Source organism: Budorcas taxicolor, chromosome 5 (genome assembly GCF_023091745.1).
Source record: "Budorcas taxicolor isolate Tak-1 chromosome 5, Takin1.1, whole genome shotgun sequence".
NCBI classification, from domain to species: Eukaryota; Metazoa; Chordata; class Mammalia; order Artiodactyla; family Bovidae; genus Budorcas; species Budorcas taxicolor.
The window spans coordinates 75,430,143-75,450,872 of record NC_068914.1 but is presented as its reverse complement, the minus strand read 5'-3'; the positions used below and the strand labels follow the sequence as shown (position 1 = coordinate 75,450,872).

At 42.2% G+C, this 20,730-nt stretch overlaps 1 protein-coding gene and 1 long non-coding RNA gene across 2 annotated transcripts in view; one reads left to right on the top strand and one right to left on the bottom strand.

The window, feature by feature from the left end:
• Window positions 1-15,436: 15,436 nt before the first annotated feature.
• Window positions 15,437-18,846, bottom strand: LOC128048818 (uncharacterized). The gene is made up of 3 exons (XR_008199406.1): window positions 18,773-18,846; window positions 16,095-16,184; window positions 15,437-15,577 (listed from the first exon to the last, which is right to left on the bottom strand). It is a non-coding gene; the product is annotated as an uncharacterized LOC128048818 (long non-coding RNA).
• LOC128048810 (tubulin alpha-1C chain) overlaps window positions 16,144-20,730 on the top strand; it is a 52,561-nt gene continuing 47,974 nt past the window's right edge. The window contains exon 1 of the mRNA XM_052641249.1: window positions 16,144-16,178. The gene's annotated coding sequence lies outside the window, so the exon portion shown is untranslated. The remainder of the gene's footprint in view (window positions 16,179-20,730) is intronic.

Here is a 20,730-nt window from a genome sequence, read left to right as displayed (position 1 = left end):
ACAAGGAGGCCTGGCGTGCTGCAATTCATGGGGTCGCAAAGAGTCGGACACAACTGAGCGATTGAACTGAACTGATGGGCTGGATTGTATCCCACTCTAAAATTCATATGTTGAGGTCCTTACCTCCAGTAGCTCAGAAGGTGATCTTTCTTAGAGATAAGGTCTCTAAGCAGGGTTAAAGCAAGGTCATTAGGGTGGGCCCTCATCCCCTGGGATTCTTATGAAAAGGAGAAACTTGGACATATCTGATTTGTGGGAACACGTACAAAGTTCTCTTGCAGAGTTTGGCATTACAAGAGAAGGAAGTATGGGGACTTCCCTGGAGGTCTAGCAGTTAAGATTCCATGCTTTCACTGTTGGGGATGCAGATTCAATCCCTGGCTGGGAAGTTGGGGAACTAAGATCCCGCATGTCTCACAGCACAGCCAAAAAAACAGAGGACAATAACAGCAAGAGAAGGAAGTATGGGCAAACACAGAAATCTGTTTCCTTTTATAAGGACTGAAGTGCACATAGGAGACTTTCTTTGGTAACATTCACTTCTGGTCCTGGGCGTCTTTAATGGCCAGTGGAACACAACATGGTGGGAGGGAACTCTGCTTCCATTCACAATGCTTCAGCAAACAGGTTGCTCATATGAACTCAATGATGAATCACCTGAAATGACTCATTTATGTAATTTTGAGAAGAGATTCTGAAGATTTCTTTAATTCCAAAATGTTCACTTGCAGTGGAAAACAACGTGATTGACCTCATTCTCCATCTTGCCAGAAAATAGGATTAGTGTTTACCTCAGAACAGTACTATGAGGCTTAATGTTTCAGAGGAGGTTTTTGATGAGTGGTATTTAAGAAATTCAACCTGTTTGAGCTGCAACTGAGGTTAACTGTTTTCTTGTTTAGCTAAACAGGAATTCTATTTTGTTCTTCCTTTAGTACTAGTCTGAGTGCCTGGTACTCCCTCAGAGGCCAATAGTCCTGGCCCTCTCACCTTCTGAAGGTGATAATGAGGCTTCCTGAAGTCATAGCCAGGCAGGTCACTGCCCCTCTGCCCCTTGCGTGGTATGCCTTTCCTGCTCTGGGGTCCTGAGCCCTTTTTCCACAAGGAACACTTTCCATATCCAGGAGGGTCACTTAGGGCTGAGCAGCTTCAGAAAGGCAATTAACATTAAGTGGGAAAGCAGTCCAGTCTTAAAAACTTGGCAGCTAGTGGACTGCAGCTCAGATCACACATCTAAACATTGGGAGTAGGGAACAATGAAAAGGAACAATTGCTTAGTGGACATTGAAAACCTATTTTCCTAAGGCTACAATCATGTCTCTTTCTTTTAACTCCAAGATAAAGGACACGGTTGAAGCTCTTCTCAGAAAGCAGGTGGGACTGAGGAGATTTATTTGTGACTTACTGGAATCACAAACAGAAGCTTTTATTGTTGATAGTTAGGCTGGGTGGCTGCCAGGAGACACATCACAGAGAAGCTGGGCTGCCAAGTCCTGACACACAAAGAGAGCTGACCTAGTCTTTTTTTATGCTGACTGCCTACTCAGAAATTATATCAGAGAACGGTATTGAAAGACCCAGTGATTTAAGACAATTATGGAGACTTTAGAGCAATCCTAATTCTAAGGGACCATTTAAAGGGAAGTGGTGAAGCGATATAATCATTAGCTTTATGCAGAACCCCTGTTCAGTTTCTGTAGAGAAACTGCCCTGAGACAGCTCTACATGGCCAGACATTCAGTACCATCATCTTCCTCCTCCTTGGAAACTACAGATTTAAGTTCAAACTTTCAGCAAATGCCTCCTAGAAACCTCCAGGGGAAAACATTTTAACCAGTAATTACAGGCTAGGGAATATTTTTCAGATTCTGAAATGTAAGTCAGAGGGAGAAAGGGACAGTGTGTGCATGCTGAGAGGTTTGGGAAAGAAGAAAGAGAGCAGGGGAGGGGAGAGAAGGATCAAGTTTTTAGGTGAAGAGTAAAAGCAGAGACATTACTTTGTCAACAAAGATCCGTCTAGTCAAGGCTGTGGTTTTTCCAGTGGTCATGTATGGATGTGAGAGTTGGACTATAAAGAAAGCTGAGCGTCAAAGAATTGATGCTTTTGAACTGCGGTGTTAGAGAAGACTCTTGAGAGTCACTTGGACTGCAAGGAGATCCAACCAGTCCACTCTAAAGGAAATCAGTCCTGGGTGTTCATTGGAAGGACTGATGTTGAAGCTGAAACTCTGTTATTTTGGCCACCTGATGCGAAGAGCTGACTCATTTGAAAAGACCCTGATGTTTCGAAAGATTGAAGGCAGGAGGAGAAGGGGATGACAGAAGATGAGATGGTTGGATGGCATCACCGACTCAATGGACATGAGTTTGGGTAAACTCCAGGAGTTGGTGATGGACAGGGAGGCCTGGTGTGCTGCGGTTCATGGGGTCACAAAGAGTCGGACATGACTGAGCGACTGAACTGAACTGAACCTACAATATGGGCTTCCCTGGTGGCTCAGCAGTAAAGAATCTGCTTGCCAATGCAGGAGATGTGGGTTTGATCCCTGGGTCAGAAAGATCCCCTGGAGGGGAAATCTTGTCTGGGAAATCCCACGGACAGAGGAGTCTGGCCGGCTGTAGTCCATGGGGTCGCAAAAGAGTTGGACAGGACTTAGTGACTAAACAACGGCAAATCTACAATGTGGAGTAAGACATAGGTCTTCTTAGACACAAAGAATCCTAAGATGGTGGGGCCAGGAAGAGCTCTAGAGATGATTTTCTTGTCCCTAACTGGTCATTTTACTAATGAGGAAAAGTGGAGTGACCTGTCCAAATAGGAAGTGCCAAGTGGTGGCACAACAGGGCTGGAAGGCAGCTGCTCACTCTTGTCACAAAACCCTAACTTCCCATCCATCTGTGTTTGATTCCCACCTTGCCTGACAGCTCTGGCCCCTCGTCCATCAGCGGTTTTAGACAAAGGGCACAGTTAGCAGGTGGGATTCTGACTCAGTACAATTACCTTCCAGCCTGTCTTATATCATCTCATCCTAAAATAAGTAAATGAATTGTTTTTCCACCAGCTCTTATTTTCTTAATATTTCATGTGGAAGATATGACACTTAAGTATAAAAGAAGAGGAATAGCCCTAAAGGATATTTTCACAAAGCAATTCACCTTCTATGATCTTTTATTATGGTATGGATCCACACATGTCTCACACTTGTAGTATCATCTGCTGCAGGCTCATGTCCCCTCCCCCACCTGCAAAAAGTTTGTTCTTTGTAGTAACCTGAGTCCCAAGGATTTTACCAGGATGCAGTCCAGGGACCGCAAAGAACTTAAGGTATTGGCTCTTCCAGATAAACTGATTGAAACCATTTAATTTGTAGAACACTGGGGGAGGGGCATGCTTGGTAATGGGTATAATATAAAACATAATAATAGTGTTTGTCTAGAGCTCAGCCTTGGGTCTTTAATTACCTTCTTCTTACCTTTATTATCATCTTGTACTCTACTAGACAGACTGTCGCCTCAACTACCAACAGGCCGATACAGTAATGTATGTTTATTTCTTTGAGGTACACACAGTCAAAAACAAGAATGACACAAATGGGGACTATTTAGTTTGGATTCTTAGCTGATGGCTGGTACCTAGCACCCAGAATCCTCCAGGCATTTGAGTTTTAGCTTGTCATTCAATGCTTATTCCCTATTTCCTTATAGAGGAAGGGAGGTAATCCTCTTGCTTTCCTCACCTGGTCTCCAGGACCTAGGTGAGGGCATATATGGGGAAACGATGAGATAGTCTTCAAAACTGGAGAAGTGAAACTGTCCATATAAATGTTTTAAAATGATTAATGTCTGTATAAATACACCCTTTTGCCTCAACACAAGAATTTCTGATTATTTTAGGAATCTAAAAGAAATGTATGGGACTTCGCTAGTGGTCCAGTGGTTAAGACACTGTGCTTCCGCTGCAGGGGGTCCAACTTTGATCCCCGACCAGGGAACTGAGATTTCACATGTCACATGGCCGAAAAATAAAAGAAAATAAAAAGAAGAAATTTACATATGAACAACTAAGTCAGCAAAAATTAATTTTTAGGCATCTACCTAAAGGATCTGCCTGCCAATGAAGATCCCCTGGAGAAGGAAATGCAGCCCACTCCAGTATTCTTGCCTGGGAAACCCCCTGGACAGAGGGGCCTGGTGGGCTACCATCCATGGGGTCGCAAAGAGTTGGACACGACTGAGCTCGCACTCAGTGACGCAGTGACTCAATGTTCAGTGATACGCGTAGTAGCATGGAGGTTAATAGTAATAGATGATGTTTACTGAGTTCTTACAGCGTGCCAAGCATCAGCTGAGCATTAGCATGTGAGCTGCCTCATTTACCCTTATAGCCACACCTATGAGATAGGTCCCGTTACCATGTCCATCTTAAACATTAGGTACTAAGGCACAGAGAAGGTAGTCATTTGCCCAGTGTCATACAGCTGGCAAGTGGGACAACCAGGATTTGAGCATAGTTTGATTCCAGAATTTATGATCTTAAGGAACTATACGGCTTCCCTGGTGGTTCAGAGGTTAAAACGTCTGCCTGCAATGTGGGAGACCTGGGTTCGATCCCTGGGTCGGGAAGATCCCCTGGAGAAGGAAATGGCAACCCACTCCAGTATTCTTGCCTGGAGAATCCCATGGACAGAGGAGCCTGGTGGGCTACAGTCCACGGGGTCCCAAAGAGTCGGACACGACTGAGCGACTTCACTTCACTTCACTTAAGGAACTATACATCATGATTCCCACCTTCAGTAAATTTATAGTCTAGTTGGGTGAAACATGTCTAACACACATTAAAATGACTGTAAATTATGTTAGATGCACATATATAATCAAGTGCTAAATTAGATGCTATCAACTGTGAATGCTTCAGAAGTTCAGGAGGCACAGGGAGCCATGGATCAGGCAGGCAGGGTTTCTTGAAGCTGAGCCTTGAGTTGTCTCTGAAATGTGCGCAGAGAAAAGACCACCTTAGGCAAGAAGGAGGCAAAAGAGCTGGAAGCAAGAGTGAGCAAGACCTGTGCAGGAAGAGGAAGCACTCAGCCTGACCACAGCTGTGTGGGGCTGAAGGGAGGGGCTGGACTGGCTATGAAGTCCTTTAAAGCAGAGCAGAGTTTAGGCTTGTGTAGCAGCAGGGAGGGAGTCATTAAAGGCTCTGGATCAATAAAGCAATGTGGGGACATCCCATTAGAAAAGGAAAGTTTAAGGAAGATGTGCTTGGCAGGGTATAGAAGACCCCTCTTATTAAAATCCACCAATTGAAGATTGACATAAAGCTTAGAAAAACATGTTTGAAATTACTCTAAATTGTTACCCATTCTTATTCTCAAGTTCACTGTTTATTCTGTATAATCTTTATGATATATTTTTACCCTTATTTCACATGAGCAAGTCCTGCCAATTCAATCTTTACAATACTTTTCAAAGTTGTCCATTTCTCTATGCTTCCTTGCCATTACTTTAGTTTGGCTACCATCTTAAGGGAGAAGGGAAGTGTCAGAGAAGCCTTCCTGGAAGAGATGACATTTTTCCAGAGTTCTGAATATTTAGTAAGAATTAGCCAGGTATGAAGGAAAGAAAAGCGAAAGAGTTCCAGAAAAACATCTATTTCTGCTTTATTGACTATGCCAAAGCCTTTGACTGTGTGGATCAAAATAAACTGTGGAAAATTCTAAAAGAGATGGGAATACCAGACCACCTGACCTGCCTCTTGAGAAATCTATATGCAGGTCAGGAAGCAACAGTTAGAAGTGGACATGGAACAGCAGACTGGTTCCAAATAGGAAAAGGAGTACGTCAAGGCTGTGTATTGTCACCCTGCTTATTTAACTTCTATGCAGAGTACATCATGAGAAACACTGGGCTGGAAGAAGCACAAGCTGGAATCAAGATTGCCAGGAAAAATATCAATAACCTCAGATATGCAGATGACACCACCCTTATGGCAGAAAGTGAAGAAGAACTAAACAGCCTCTTGATGAAAATGAAAGAGGAGAGTGAAAAAGTTGGCTTCAAGCTCAACATTCAGAAAACGAAGATCATGGCATCTGGTCCCATCACTCCATGGGAAATAGATGGGGAAACACTGGAAACAGTGTCAGACTTTATTTTGGGGGGCTCCAAAATCACTGCAGATGGTGACTGCAGCCATGAAATTAAAAGACGCTTACTCCTTGGAGGGAAAGTTATGACCAACTAGATAGCATATTAAAAAGCAGACATTACTTTGCCAGCCAAGGTCCATCTAGTCAAGGCTATGGTTTTTCCAGTGGTCATGTATGGATGTGAGACTTGGACTGTGAAGAAAGCCGAGCACCAGAAAATTGATGCTTTTGAACTGTGGTGTTGGAGAAGACTCTTGAGAGTCCCTTGGACTGCAAGGAGATCCAACCAGTCCATCGTCATCCTAAAGGAGAGTAGTCTCCTGGATGTTCACTGGAAGGACTGATGCTGAGGTTGGAACTCCAATACTTTGGCCACCTCATGCAAAGAGTTGACTCATTGGAAAAGACCCTGATGCTGGGAGGGATTGGGGGCAGGAGGGGAAGTGGATGACAGAGGATGAGATGGCTGGATGGCATCACCGACTCAATGGACGTGAGTTTGAGTGAACTCTGGGAGTTGGTGATGGACAGACAGGGAGGCCTGGCATGCTGGTCGCAAAGAGTCGGACACGACTGAGCGACTGAACTGAACTGAACTGAAGGAAGGAGGTAGGAATGGGGATGGGATTGAGAAGATGGGAACAAGATGGAGGGGGAGAAGGGAATAGTAATGGGCAGAAGAAAGCAAAAAACAAAGTAACAGACACAGAATTTAGTGCTAGACCTCAGGTGATGCAATAAGAAAAATTAAAGGTGGTGTTAACTTAGTGACAGGGATCACTAGTGAGTCGTGAGGGCCCAAAGATTTCAGGCTGGAAGGCTGATGACCTTGTTATGTGGTATCTAAACATTTGATCAAGATGTCACTTCTTAGGACTTCCGTGGTAGTCCAATGGTTAAGAGTCCACCTGCCCACGCAGGGGACACAGGTTTGTTCTCTGGTCCGTGAGGCAACTAAGCCCACATGCCACAACTACTAAAGCCTGTGTGACCCAGAGCACATGCTCCACAGCAAGAGAAGCCCCTGCAATGAGAAGCCCGTGCACCAAAAGGAGAGAGTAGCCCCTGCCCCCTGCTCGAAACTAGAGAGAAGGTCTGCACATAGCACAAAGACCCAGTACAGCCAAAAATAAGTAAATACATAAATTTCTTTTTAAAAGTCACCTCTTACACCCTGAAGACAGACCGCCTCCAGTGTGGGGGATACAAAGGGCCCTTGAAGAGATGATGTATGAGCCAGGCCTTAAACACACAATTTGGCCTTCTCAGTGGAGGGAACAGTCTTGGCAAAGGCACCATGTCTGGTGGCAAGAACAAGGATCCTAAATGCCAGACTAAGCTCTGGGAAGATTAATCTCTTTGAGGGTATGGGGTGCTGGGAAAGATACCTAAGTAGGGATAAACTAAAGGATAAGATCCATTTGGAAACTATGTATTATTTTAGAGATATGTTGAAAAATAAAGTAAACAATTTAAATTATCTTTCAGAATCCAGTGAGAAGTTAGTGCTAGATTTTTTAAAAACAGTCTTCAGTTCAGTTCAGTCGCTCAGTCGTGTCCGACTTTTTGCGACCCCATGAATCACAGCACGCCAGGCCTCCCTGTCCATCACCAACTCCCGGAGTTCACTCAGACTCACGTCCATCGAGTCAGTGATGCCATCCAGCCATCTCATCCTCTGTCATCCCCTTCTCCTCCTGCCCCCAATCCCTCCCAGCATCAGAGTCTTTTCCAATGAGTCAACTCTTTGCATGAGGTGGCCAAAGTACTGGAGTTTCAGCTTTAGCATCATTCCTTCCAAAGAAGTCCCAGGGCTGATCTCCTTCAGAATGGACTGGTTGGATCTCCTTGCAGTCCAAGGGACTCTCAAGAGTCTTCTCCAACACCACAGTTCAAAAGCATCAATTCTTCGGCGCTCAGCCTTCTTCACAGTCCAACTCTCACATCCATACATGACCACAGAAAAAAACCATAGCCTTGACTAGACGGACCTTAGTCAGCAAGGTAATATCTCTGCTTTTGAATATACTATCTAGATTGGTCATAACTTTTCTTCCAAGGAGTAAACGTCTTTTAATTTCATGGCTGCAATCACCATCTGCAGTGATTTTGGAGCCCCCAAAAATAAAGTCTGACACTGTTTCCACTGTTTCCCCATGTATTTCCCATGAAGTGATCTTATTGGGATATAATTCATATACCATAAAATTCATATTTTGGAAGCGTACAATTCAGTGGTTTTTTAAATATATTCACAGGGTTACACAAACATTGCCACAATTAATTTTAGAACACTTTTCACCACCTCCCCAAAGAAGCCCGTTTCTAACCTTTCTGCCAGCTCCTGGTAATTTACTAGCTTACTCCTATCAGTGTGGGGTTGTTTACTTTGAACATTTCATATAAAAGGATTCAGAGAATATGTGATCTTTTGTGACTGACTTCTTTTATAAATGCTAGATTTTATAAATGCTAGATTTTTCATGATTTGTTATTAAATAACCAATGGTTATACATTTTCAATTGTATTAGGAAGTAATAATAGTAAATATTCAGAAAACAGTCAGTGGGGCAGGACAGTAGTGTAAGGATAAATACTCCAGGCCAGGAATCAGGAGGTTTGAGTTCTTGTCTTTTTTCTGTTCTTAACCAGGTGTGTGATCACGAGAAAGGCAGCACCTCTCTGGGCCCCAGGTCACTATCTGTAAGATAAGAGGAATGGGAATAGAACAGCCATTCTTAACCTTTAACATACAGTAGAATTGCATGTGAAGCTTTTTGAAAAATAAGCAATCCTGGGATCTCATCCCAAGATATTTCAAAAGCTTCTAAGGTGAGTTTGTTGCTTGACAGGCATTAGGAATTTCAGGGCTTACATGTTCTTTAGGTTTTCTTCTAGATCTGGCATCCTATGAGGTAAATTTATTTACCAGTGCATTTTGCCTAGACCTATGCCTGTGGCTTTTGGTGAAGTCCCTCTGTCTGTGGTCAGTGATTACATCAAATGTGAGGTCCTTGTGATGATGCTCTGGATGCAGCAGTTGCTGGTGGCAGTGGTCCTGGGCGCCTGACTTGAACTCATTGTGAGTCATAGTAATAACCAAGAGCAATTTGCCTTCCCAAATACTTCCCTCTCTACCGAGGACAGAAATAACTGAAAATAAGGAACAAGCTATGTGAGTAAATAGCATACTTACGGTGTATTGCTAAGCACTGAAATCTGTGAATGTGTGTGTGTGTGTGAGAGAGAGACAGAGGGAGAGAGAGGCAGATGGAGAGAGAATGCTTGATGTTTTAAAAGCTCATTTCCCCGTAGACAGCTGGTCAAATTCCTAACTTGTGAGGCTACTTTAAACAAGATGGGAAGAGATACTGAACACTTTTAGGGGAAGTCTTGAGTTCCGTACTTTCTGTTTACAACAAAAATGTAGACATTTGACCTTCTCCTTGAGTATTAGCAGTTCGTCACTCCCATTCCTTTCTATCTCTCTTCAGCTGCCAAACTCCTTCTTAAAGTGGGAGAAGGCGAAGCTAAAATTATAAGCCTGGCCTCTACTTAAGAAAAAGTAGAGAAAGAAACCTCACAAATGTAAATGAATTAACACTCACTATTACCTAATATGCAGTGTTCCAAACAGCCAGGGGGAGTTGCTTGCTTCCTGATTTAGTTTAGTTACGAAATCAGTCTTCAGCGCGTGGTTTTGTGCCCATCTTCTGTGCGTGTGTGCTGTCACTTCAGTCTTGGCTGACTCTTTGTGACCCCATGGACTGTAGCCCGCAAGGCTCCTCTGTCCATAGAATTCTCCAGGCCAGAATACTAGGGTGGGTAGCCTTTCCCTTCTCCAGGGAATCTTCCCAACCCAGGGATTGAATCCAGGTCTCCCTCATTGCAGGTGGATTCTTTACCAGCTGAGCCCCAAGGGAAGCCCAAGAATACTGGAGTGGATAGCTTATCTCTTCTCCAGCTGATCTTCTGACCCAGGAATTGAGCCGGGGTCTCTTGCATTGCAGGTGGATTCTTTACCAACTGAGCTATCAGGGAAGCCCTTAAATCTCATAAAAGTCTTACATTATTTTTGTGAAACTAGTTGACATTAATGTAATTCCAGTAGCACTCTGACATATATATTCATAAGAAGTGACACATAAGTCTACCTTATTTTAATAACTATATAGCATTCTATTCTCTGAATAGAATTTTATTAGCTAGTCCCGATTGATATTGCAAATAATGTTCAGATAGACATGCTTTGTATACTTACCTAGTTATTTCCCTAGGATGCATTTCTAAAAGCAGAGAATGATTACCTGTATTACTGGTATAATGCAGCAAGCTTTCCTCTCCCTGGGTTTTCATGTGATAAATGGGCTGTAAACCTTTATTTCCAGTTCAGTGATGATCTTTTCCTTTCTCTTATTCATTTCTTTTTTTTAGTGGAGTAAAACATACAGCATAAAGTTAACTATTTTAACTATCTTTCTGTGCACAGTTCAATGACATTAAGTGTATTCACATGGCTGTGAATACGTCACGGTTATCCATCTCCAGAAGGATGATTAAATTGCACTGTAGAAGTGAGTAACTGCTGCTCCTCACAACTTATTTATCTATGAAACATACATTTGTTGAATAGTCTCATTTGTCAAGTAGTGTACTTGTTACCCATAAATATTAGTGAAGGTGGTTTTGTTGCAAATGACAGAAAACCCAACACAAACTGACAAGCAATAGTTTTCTTTCCAAACATAGCTGAACTCAATTCTGTTTCCATCACCAAGATTTTGTTTCTCTCTCTTTCTCTTGATTGTCATCTCTCCAACTAGTGCCTTTATTTTCAAACAGATTTATCTCTTGTGGTATGAAAATGACTGTAGCCCTGCGCCCTACTGACCATGTGTGGAAGAAAGAGGGAGAGAAAGAAAAGAATTCCTTTTCTAGTAACTGAAGAAAGTCCTGAGATTTACTATGATTGGAAAGACTCAGAGCACATGGCTCCCCTAAACCAGTTAGGCCACCGGAAACAGGACAATAACTGGCTGATTTAGGCCTGTGTCTTTTCCTCCACCCTGGGACAGGGTGTTGGGGAAGCCCCATCCAGATCACAAACCTCGAGAGCAGAGAATTCAGGAAGAAAATCAAGCCTGTTGCCAAAAGAACAGGAAGGGACACTGTGGTGACAAAAATAATGGCCACTTCCATCCAGGAGTAGAGCGAACATGTCATAGAAGAAACCATGCCACACATCACATAAATGTACTTAAAGAAGAGAGGACGTGAAGTTTTGTTCAGTATGGTGGTAGTTTAGTCGCTCAGTCGTGTCCAACTCTTGCGGCCCTGTGGTTCCTTTGCCAGGCTCTTCTGTCCATGGGATTCTCCAAGCAAGAATACTGAAGTGGCTTGCCATTTCCTTCTCCAGGGATCTTCCCAACCCAGGCATCAAACCCAGTCTCCTGCATTGCAGACAGATTCTTTACTGACTGAGTTACAAGGGAAGCCCTTTGTTAAGTACATCAGTTTTTAAAAAGCATATATAATGCCTTGTACTGTACTGAGTACTGATGCTATAATATGTTAAAAAAAAAATTCAGCCTTGGCCAGCAGGAAATTTATATTCTAATGAGGAAACAGACATATAAACAAGTCTAATAGGCTGAGTGTCAGGAGAGGTGGACTTGCTGCAGAAGCCCAGACAGGGCACCCACAGCCTGAGAACCCAGGAAAGTCTTCCTAGAATAAATGACACCTGAGCTGAATCTTGCTATATGACATGAAGAAGGTGGAAAGAGACTTTAGGGTAAAGAAAACTGAATGAAATGGTTAGAGGGGAATTATAAATGGTTCAATATCCCAAAACTAACATCTGTGGAATGTTACTATATGCTAGATACTTCTCAGCCCTTTTCCTATAATATTTCATATAATTGATATATTCAGAGAATATCAAATAACCTAGCATCCTAGAAGGAAGGTGCATGAGAAGAAAAATAAAACATAGCAAAAACAAGCAAACAAACACCCAAAGATCAGGCTGATAAAACCAGGTTGGAATCAGATTATGTAAGGGCTTTCAATATCTGTATTAAACCTAATTCAGTAGGTATTAGGAGCTAATGAAAATTTTAGGGCAAGGGTTTGACCTGACCAAAGCTATACTTTATAAACATTTTCCAGATTCAATACGTCCAAGATGGCAGAGAGCAGAAAGAATTATATATGGACGACTGTTGAAGAGGTTGCAAAAGTATGCCAACCAGAGGTCAAGAGTCCCCTTCTGCCCCTGTGACTCTCAGACACTGCTGATCTTCTTGAAAATGCTCTTCCTAATGCCATCTAAAATCTTTGCTTTATTGGACCAACCCTACATTCTTAATCTCTACAGGAAATACCCTTCTCTTCCTTGCCTTAACTAAAAGTTGTTTTTTGTTTTGTTTTGTTTTCTTCTCTCAAGAATTCACTTCTACTGACCCCCTTGAGCAGAGGTAATTGATCATCCCACTGGACTAGAACTAATCCATCTAAAAACCATTTCTAGCCACTTCCCTCTTCCCATGAGGACCATCCAACCCTCCCCCTCATCTTCCAGGCTTCACTTATTCTCCCCCCTTCAAATTATACTCTACTGAATGTTCTTTGGCAGTTATCATCTAGATGCTAAATCCAATGGGTTTCATGTTTTTAACTTGGGACATTTGATTCTATTCACCCACGGTTTCTTCACAGATTCTCCAGAAATTATTTTTCCCTGTTTCTCTTCATACACTTCTGGCCATTCTTCTCAATCTCTTTTGCAAGTTCTTCCTATCCCCACTTCTTAAACGTAGGTATGCCTTGGGCTTCTTCCTCCGCCATCTTCCCTTCTCACCTGCCATGCTCCTTCAATGCTTTGAATCATCACCCACGTGCTAGTGAGCTGACAGCTCACAAATCCACACCACCCACCCCAGGTGCTCTCCTAAGCTTTAAAGATCTATGTGTCCAATTGTCTACCACACAGCACTAAATTGATGTTTCACTGAAAGTCCAATTCTGCATCCCTGAAAGAGTAAACTCTTTGCTATCTCCCCACCCACCCAAGCAAAAAACTGGGAATCACTGCAGTTCTTCAGTTTCACTAACCACTTATAATCAGTCACTGAGTACTGTTCATTCTGCCTGTTTGATATCTCTCATAGCTCTCTTCTCTCCATTCTCATTATAATTTCTTTAATTTAGCACCTCATTGTTTATTTGCCGAATTGTGTCCAACTCTTTTGTGACCCCCCATGGATGGTAGGTAGCCTGCCAACCTCCTCTGTCCGTGGGATTTTCCAGGCAAAAATACTGGAGTGGGTTGCCATTTCCGTCTCCAGGGGATCTTCCCAACCCAGAGATCAAACCCGCATCTGCATTGGCAGGTGGGTTCTTTACCACTGGGCCACCTGGGAAGCCTTAGCATATTATCATGATCCTTTACCAAAATGTTAGCTCTTTTTTTTGAAGATTTTCAGCTATAAATGGAGTGTAATAAAACCCTACATATCCATCATCTGAGCTGAATAATTATTAACTTTCTGCCATAGCTACTTCATCTATTATTTCTACCATGTTTTAGAGCAAATCCAGACACCATGACATGTCACTCATAAACATTTCAGTATGCTGTTGTGTTATACTACCACAGTAGCATTTTGACACCTAACCAAGTTAACAAGACGCCTTAATATTATCTAATACTATGTTTTTCTTCCAGATGTTCTGTTTGGAGCTGGCCTGTTTGAATCAAGATCCAGACAAGGTCCACACACTGCATGAAGTTGAAGCCTCTTGGAAAGTAAAACAGTTCCCCTTCCTTGATCCTTCCCACTGAAATATTTTTAAAATTAATTAATTTTTTGACCACACCTTGTGGTTGGCAGGATCTTAGTCTCTCCACCAGGAATTGAACCTGGCCGCCTGCAGTGGAAGTGTGGAGTCTTAACCACTGGACCACCAGGGAGTTCCCCCTCCTGGCTCTTTAAAGAGATTGAATTAGCTGTCTTGTCTCACTTAAATTTTTGCATTGTCTTTCTGTCTTGGGTCTTGCTTCTTCCTCCCTCTTCCCATTCTATCTTCTACGCTGCCGTCAGAGCCATCTTTCAAAACCACAGTTGGGATCACGTTACTCTCCTGTTTGATACTCTTCAAAGGTCCCCATGAGCTGCCACAGTAAAATCTAAACTTCTTCATTTGTCATATAATGTTTTCACTGATCTCTATCTAAATTTCCAGTTTAGTGCGATGCTTCCTCATACTAAGCAGACCAAAAAACCCCCGCCCCCCTCCCCATGCCCCCCACCAAGCACCAGACTCACTGTCTATCCGAATGCCATGCACTCGCCTCACTCCACCTGGAAAATAACCTTCATTTCCCAAAGCTCAGCTCAAGTATTACCTCTTCCATGACATTTTTCTGATTCCTTAAACCCCCACCAAGGTAAATTGACCATCTCCTCTTCCATCCTGGTTCCCACCATGCTCCACTGCACCTAAGCAATTTACACTTCTGGTTCTTTCTAAAGCTCCTTGAGGCTGGGTCCTACTCACTGTAGTAGTCTTATCAGCTTTCAGGGGATAAGCAAAACATGGGCTTTTATTAAAAGGTTGTAAGTGAATGAATGATAAATGAAGGGATTTACATTCCAACCTAGAAACACTAGATTTGTTCCAAGAAGAAATTCCTGACAGTCTCTACTGCGCACAGTTCTCAAGGCTGTAGGCATAGCCAGGCTTAGGTCAAAGACAGGCCCACTCCTATTTGAGAGCAGGGCCCCAGACCTCAGCCTATTGAGTGTCAGCCTGGGCCACTGTGAGAGGCAGGTGGCATTGGGTGACTCAGGTTCTATTACAAGACCATTGGGTTGGTTCTTAGTAAAGGGACGCATTTCTGAAAACATAGCTCTTGGGTGAGGGGAATTTCTTCCTTGGAGAAAGCAAGTTGCTTTCCTGGCCAATAAAGCTTCTTATCAAGCATAGGCTAAACCAGGAAAAGGCATGTTAGTGACAAAGCTGATTAGCAAGCTATTGTTTGGCACCATGTGTTTAAAGCCTGTGAACTAATTTCATAACACTATGCCTGTCGCCTCCTTCTTTCAGACTGTGTTTTTCAGTCTTCCAAAGAAAGATACTAGACTAGATGATCTCTTAGATTCTTTCCAGTCGTAAAATTTTATTATCTAATTCTTATATAATACCAGTGTAACATGATATGATAAAGGTTCAAGAATTATCGATCGCATTTTACAGATACAGAAACTGAAGGCAGGGGGTGAGGGATTTGCTTCAGAAGCATGGACGCAGTGCCAGGGCCTGAATCCTTCTAGAGCTCTGTCTCATGAAGCAATGAGTATTTGCTGCTCCTGGGTAGAACTGCAGTGTCTTTCCCTTTAGTAAGCTGGTCTGTTTTCCCCCAGGCCTGCAGGAGAAAAAAAAAAAAAAAAAGAGTATTAATATGAAAGATATAAATTAAATATTAGTGTACACTTATTCCACTCACACAGCCTATGAGGGTTTGAATCTCACAGTATTGAAAGTAAGAAAAGTCAGCGGTGCTGAGACTGCCAGGAGCCAAGTAAGAAGGAGGCCAGAGGGGAAGGAGAACAGATTTGAGCGGCTGGGGATGCCTTTCTGTGTCTGTGGACTGGGAATGGGGGTGGGGAGCTGACTCCAAGGGCATAAAGACAAGGTTGGCCTCATCTCTTCCTCTCCGTTCTTGGCAATAGCCAGTCTAGCTAGGAAGAGCAATCTGTCAAGTCTAATTAGAGTAGAAGAAAGTGAACAATGAGCGCCCACCTCTAAAATGACAGCCTAGTTTAATGGTGTGGAGGAGCTTGGGAGGGAGGCGTGCTTTGTCTGCTTGGAACTGGTTCCTTTAAATATGAATCCCTTCTGAACTCAAACTGCAAAACAACTTAAACTGGATTCTTACTTACTTCACTAGAAATCTTCAGGTCCCTGCGCCTTTGAACACAGGCACATCCAGCAAAAGCAGATGAGAACCTGGCTCTGTTTCAAAGGTGAGGCTGTAATTGAAAACAGTTAGATCATGCGGCGTGCTGCTGTGGTAGGCAACTGATATTTATTAATGTGTTCATGTTTCTCTTTTGTGCTTAATTACATTGGTGATAGCATTTCTCTTATTATTTTTGCAATCCTTTTTATTATAAGGTTTATAATTGGCTACTCAAATTTCAGAACAGCCTGAAATTTTAGTAGGACCACAAATAAGCACATTTTAAGATGCAAAAAAAAAAAAAAAGTGTAATTCATTTTTGGCTTATACTTTAAATGGCCTCTCTGTTCGGATATTGTAGTTTTTGTATCAAAAGTAGGTTTTATAAGAAAAGAATATATTTTATAGATGGAATCAAACAGATATATTCCTTAAAATAAATACATGAATACAGGTTATTTAAGCTTAAAAACTACACATGTGCATAACTATAGCTTCAAGTAATGGAGGCCTATTATTAGCAAATGTTATCTGAAGATTAATGGTTTGTTAATTTAACTCTGCCTCATTGTGGGGCATTCAGACATCTAAAGGTACATAAAACAATCATTGTCTGAAGTAGAGGAGAGAGAATGGGAAGGAAAGCACAAACACATTGATAAATGTCAGTCTGCATGACTTTGCTGTTCTTTCCTGAGCATTATTTCATTCACTCCTCAAAGCACCCTCTGAAGTATGTCACTATTATCTTGATAGATAAAGAAACTAGGGCCCTGAGAAATTAGCCCAAGGTTACAGAGAAAGGCAGAGTCAGGCCTTGCACCCAGTCATCTGGCTCCAAGCCTAGTGTACTTCGCAGCCCTGTAGTGCTGGTAGAGTCAGGAAACGTTACATTTAAAAAACCATACAACTGATAATGATAATGCCGGCACGAGGAATCTCTTCTAATCTATTGTCTCTTAGGGACATGAATGAGGTAGTGGATTTTAGTTTGTGTATTTGTATCGTTTACTTTTTGTTGCTAACCTTTCATTTTCTAACAGTATCACTTGTTTCTTTTCTGTCCTTTTTTCTCTTATATACACATTAATTTAATAAAAAGATAACAAAGAAGTCTGCCAATACTGTGCACCTCAGCCTGGACCCAGTCCTCTCTCTGGATAAACCTATTATCAATTTGAGGTGTAACCAATTGTTTTCTGTGTGTGTTTGCATAGATGTGTGTATATTCGTATTACACTGTTTCGTATCTAAAACATAAATGGCACCATGGTTGTACTTTTTATTCTACAGCTTGCTCACCTTTCTTTCTTTTTTTAACTTACTATGCCTTGTGGAGATCTTTTCTTAGCCACGTATTTAAATCTAATTCATTCTTTTTGTGACATCACATAGCATTTCCTTTTACTGTTTCCTCTCTACCTTGCCTTAGCTTTTGAAATGGCTTATTCCATAGTGAGTCAACATTTAATTGTATCTGCGTTTATGGGACAAGTAGAGACAAGCGTAAGCTTTACGGCTCATTGGAGTGTTAGTAAAAGAGGAAAGAAACATAAGAACTCATACCAACACTCTCAGCGGAGGTGAGATGCTTAGGGCAAGGACAGTGTTATCAGATTTGTTGCCTCTCAGCTAAGAAGTTTAGCATTTACTTTTAAAAAAATCAGCCTGTTTTCCAGAGATATATTCCTTATATATAAGAGACAGTAGCAACATACTTGACAGTGCTATGGGGATTAAGTGAGATAACATATAGGAAAGAACATCAAAACCACGCAAACTGAAATGTGTACGTTATGAACTGTGTTTGCTTACTTTCCTCCCTCTCTCCCTCCCACTCCAGATATTATGCTATGAGGCAGCCCCTCAAAGAAGGTAGTAAATGGAACTAGAAGTGTCATTATTAGATACTCTGGAGCAGGAATGTACTTCAAAGCACGCACCTTGGAGCTGGATCTCTCTCTAGATTCAAGTCCCTGATGTGACTCTCTATTAGTTGTGTGGCTTGAATAATATCTTGTCATATGTAAAATAGCGATAGTAATAATAATAAACCAAGCCTGTTGGGCTGTGGTGAGGTTTAAATGAGATGATTTGTGTGACGTATTTACAGTTTCTGGTCTAGCAAAGTCAGCTGCCATGGTCATTATCAGAGAAACTGCAACATCCCCACTTGCATTTTCTGTCCACAAAGTACCACTAGCCATTTTCTTCAGATGTGACAAAAAAGGCAGGCCTAATCTCAGGATTAAAGCACAGCCTATATATATATATATATATATATATATTTTTTTTTTTTTTAAGATAGAATTCCCTGAGCACCTACTGTCTAATACCTGCTGGCCACACTGTGCAAAACATAAAGGAAGTACAAGCAAGACATGGCTCTTGCCCCCAAAGTGCTTATTAGTTGTTAAATTGAAATGCCTTAATGTATGAGCTTAACACTGGAAAGACCTTTGAACCGATCAGATGAAAGGCATTCTGTAATATACTCTCTGGGTAACAGGTAATAACCTAAACACAGGGTAGTATTATGACTATACATGCCCAGTGCTATTTTATCCAATTTTTCTGTTAATTACAAAGGTATATATAATCCTTTAACACCTGCTCATTCGTTTCTTGTCTAGCTTCAGAATCATTTTAGATGCTTACCTGTAGAACTTGGGCCATCAGGTCACGTACTGACACTGGGCTACGTCCCTGGCTGGAAGTTGTTCTCACTTCCTCGCTTCCTGAATACAAATGTGCAGATATTCTGTTACTCTGGACAAAATACCTGATATTTAGTGAGCACATAAAATCCCCCAAAGTTGGAATTGTCTTAAAGGGCCTGAGGATGCCACTTGAAGGGACCAAAGGTACTTTATTTGGGGAGGAAATGAACCTACAGCATTTCCAAAATATTAGGCTAGTCCTCAGCCCATTAAGCTTCCTCTGACCAACAGAGCCCATTTTCAAACAGAAATTCCAACTGGATATAAAAGGCCACCTCAGCTGTCAAGCACGGAAGCCATGTGTAGCTTTGGTTTAAGAATCAGTCCAGGGAGCAGATGCTCTGAGTGCCTGGGGTGTGGCAGGCCTATTCCTGATACAAGAACAAACATCCTTTCTCTTAATTCCACACGTTAAGTCAGACACAGACAATACTGAATGTCTTTATCTTTAAAGGAGCTATATTAAATCATTCTTATGAGAAAAAAATCACTTGTAGTATAAAACAGTGTGACTTCTCAGAGAGCCCTTATGTCTTAGCAGACAAAGGAATATGCTCATTAAATCATATCTGTGAGGAAGAAATTATTAAGAATAGAGTGCACGACATCTATTATTAGGTTGAGAAGGATTCAAAGCACTGTCTCTATTACCCCTTTCTGAAGATGACCTTTTTATTATATTTTTATTTGATAAGGAGGGGCACCTTTTTGAAATTTTTGCCTAGAAACCCAGAATAAAACTTACAGCGTGTTAGAATTGTAATGAGTTTGCCCCTGCATTTCACAGTCAGAGTTCAGGGCTCTGAAAAATATGCTGTCCAAATTTTTATTGGGAATTAACTTTTTTTTTGCCTTCCTCTGAGAGATGAAAGCAGCTGGTTATGAGACTTAAGAGAGAGCCTATTTTCCAAGGAAGAACAAAGAGAAAGCAGGCACCCCTCCCCCTCGGAAAAGCCACTTTGCCTTGTCGGAGCCGACTGCCGCTGAGGACTGTGACAGGAGAGGCTCAGAGCTGTGTCGCTGCCGATTGGTTTACTAACGCATGGTTCAGCAGTCCTGGGGATGGGGAGGTGTGTGCCCACACAGTGTTAATGTTATCAGCTGCCCTGTTCCTGAGTCCTCTCCCCAGGGACACTTTGTAACACTGAGGGAGACAGCTCCTCCTTTACTCCTGTTTCTCTGCAGATAAACAATCATCAGGCATGTCTTGGATCCTGTCCCTGACTCAGTCAAGTTACTGTATATCCATTACTCTTCTTTGTACTCCAGACACTGTGCTCTCAGTGTTCCTTTGGTTGGATCCAGATTGTGAAGGCTACAGTAGTCATAAACAGGACTTGGGCGCCCAGCTTTCCTTCTTTCTGGACCCTCATGAAGCTTCTCCTTCAGTCAGGTTCCGAATTTCTGGTGCTAATGCTCCAAAGAGAGGGCCTGCTTTGAACCAGAGCCTATAATAAATGCCTGCAGCTATGCCTTGATGGGAGATGGAAATTTTCATGTCAAGAGAACATCGATCTCATAAACAGCATGACTAATCTAAATAAAATTGTCCACCTATGGGTCTTCACTCCCTTAAAAGAAGACAAAGGGGGGTGTACAACTCTTAGGCTTAATGCACTGAATCTCTGCAAGTAGAAGGGAGGAGAAGGTTATTAGCACACCACCTGGGCAAAGTGAAGGACAGGGCTCTGTAGGGGAAAGCATCAGCTTAATGAAGGGCAACCTAAAACTCTATACAGCATAAAAGGAGGGAGGCTGCGCTTTGGCATCATCTTGCAGGTTAACAGTTCCCAACAATCGCGCTGGGTCAGGAGCAGAAACGCAACCGTCATCTTCTATCCGCGGGCTTCAGCCATAGGGGGAGAAAGGTGGTACCACACTTTTCTCCCAGTGGAT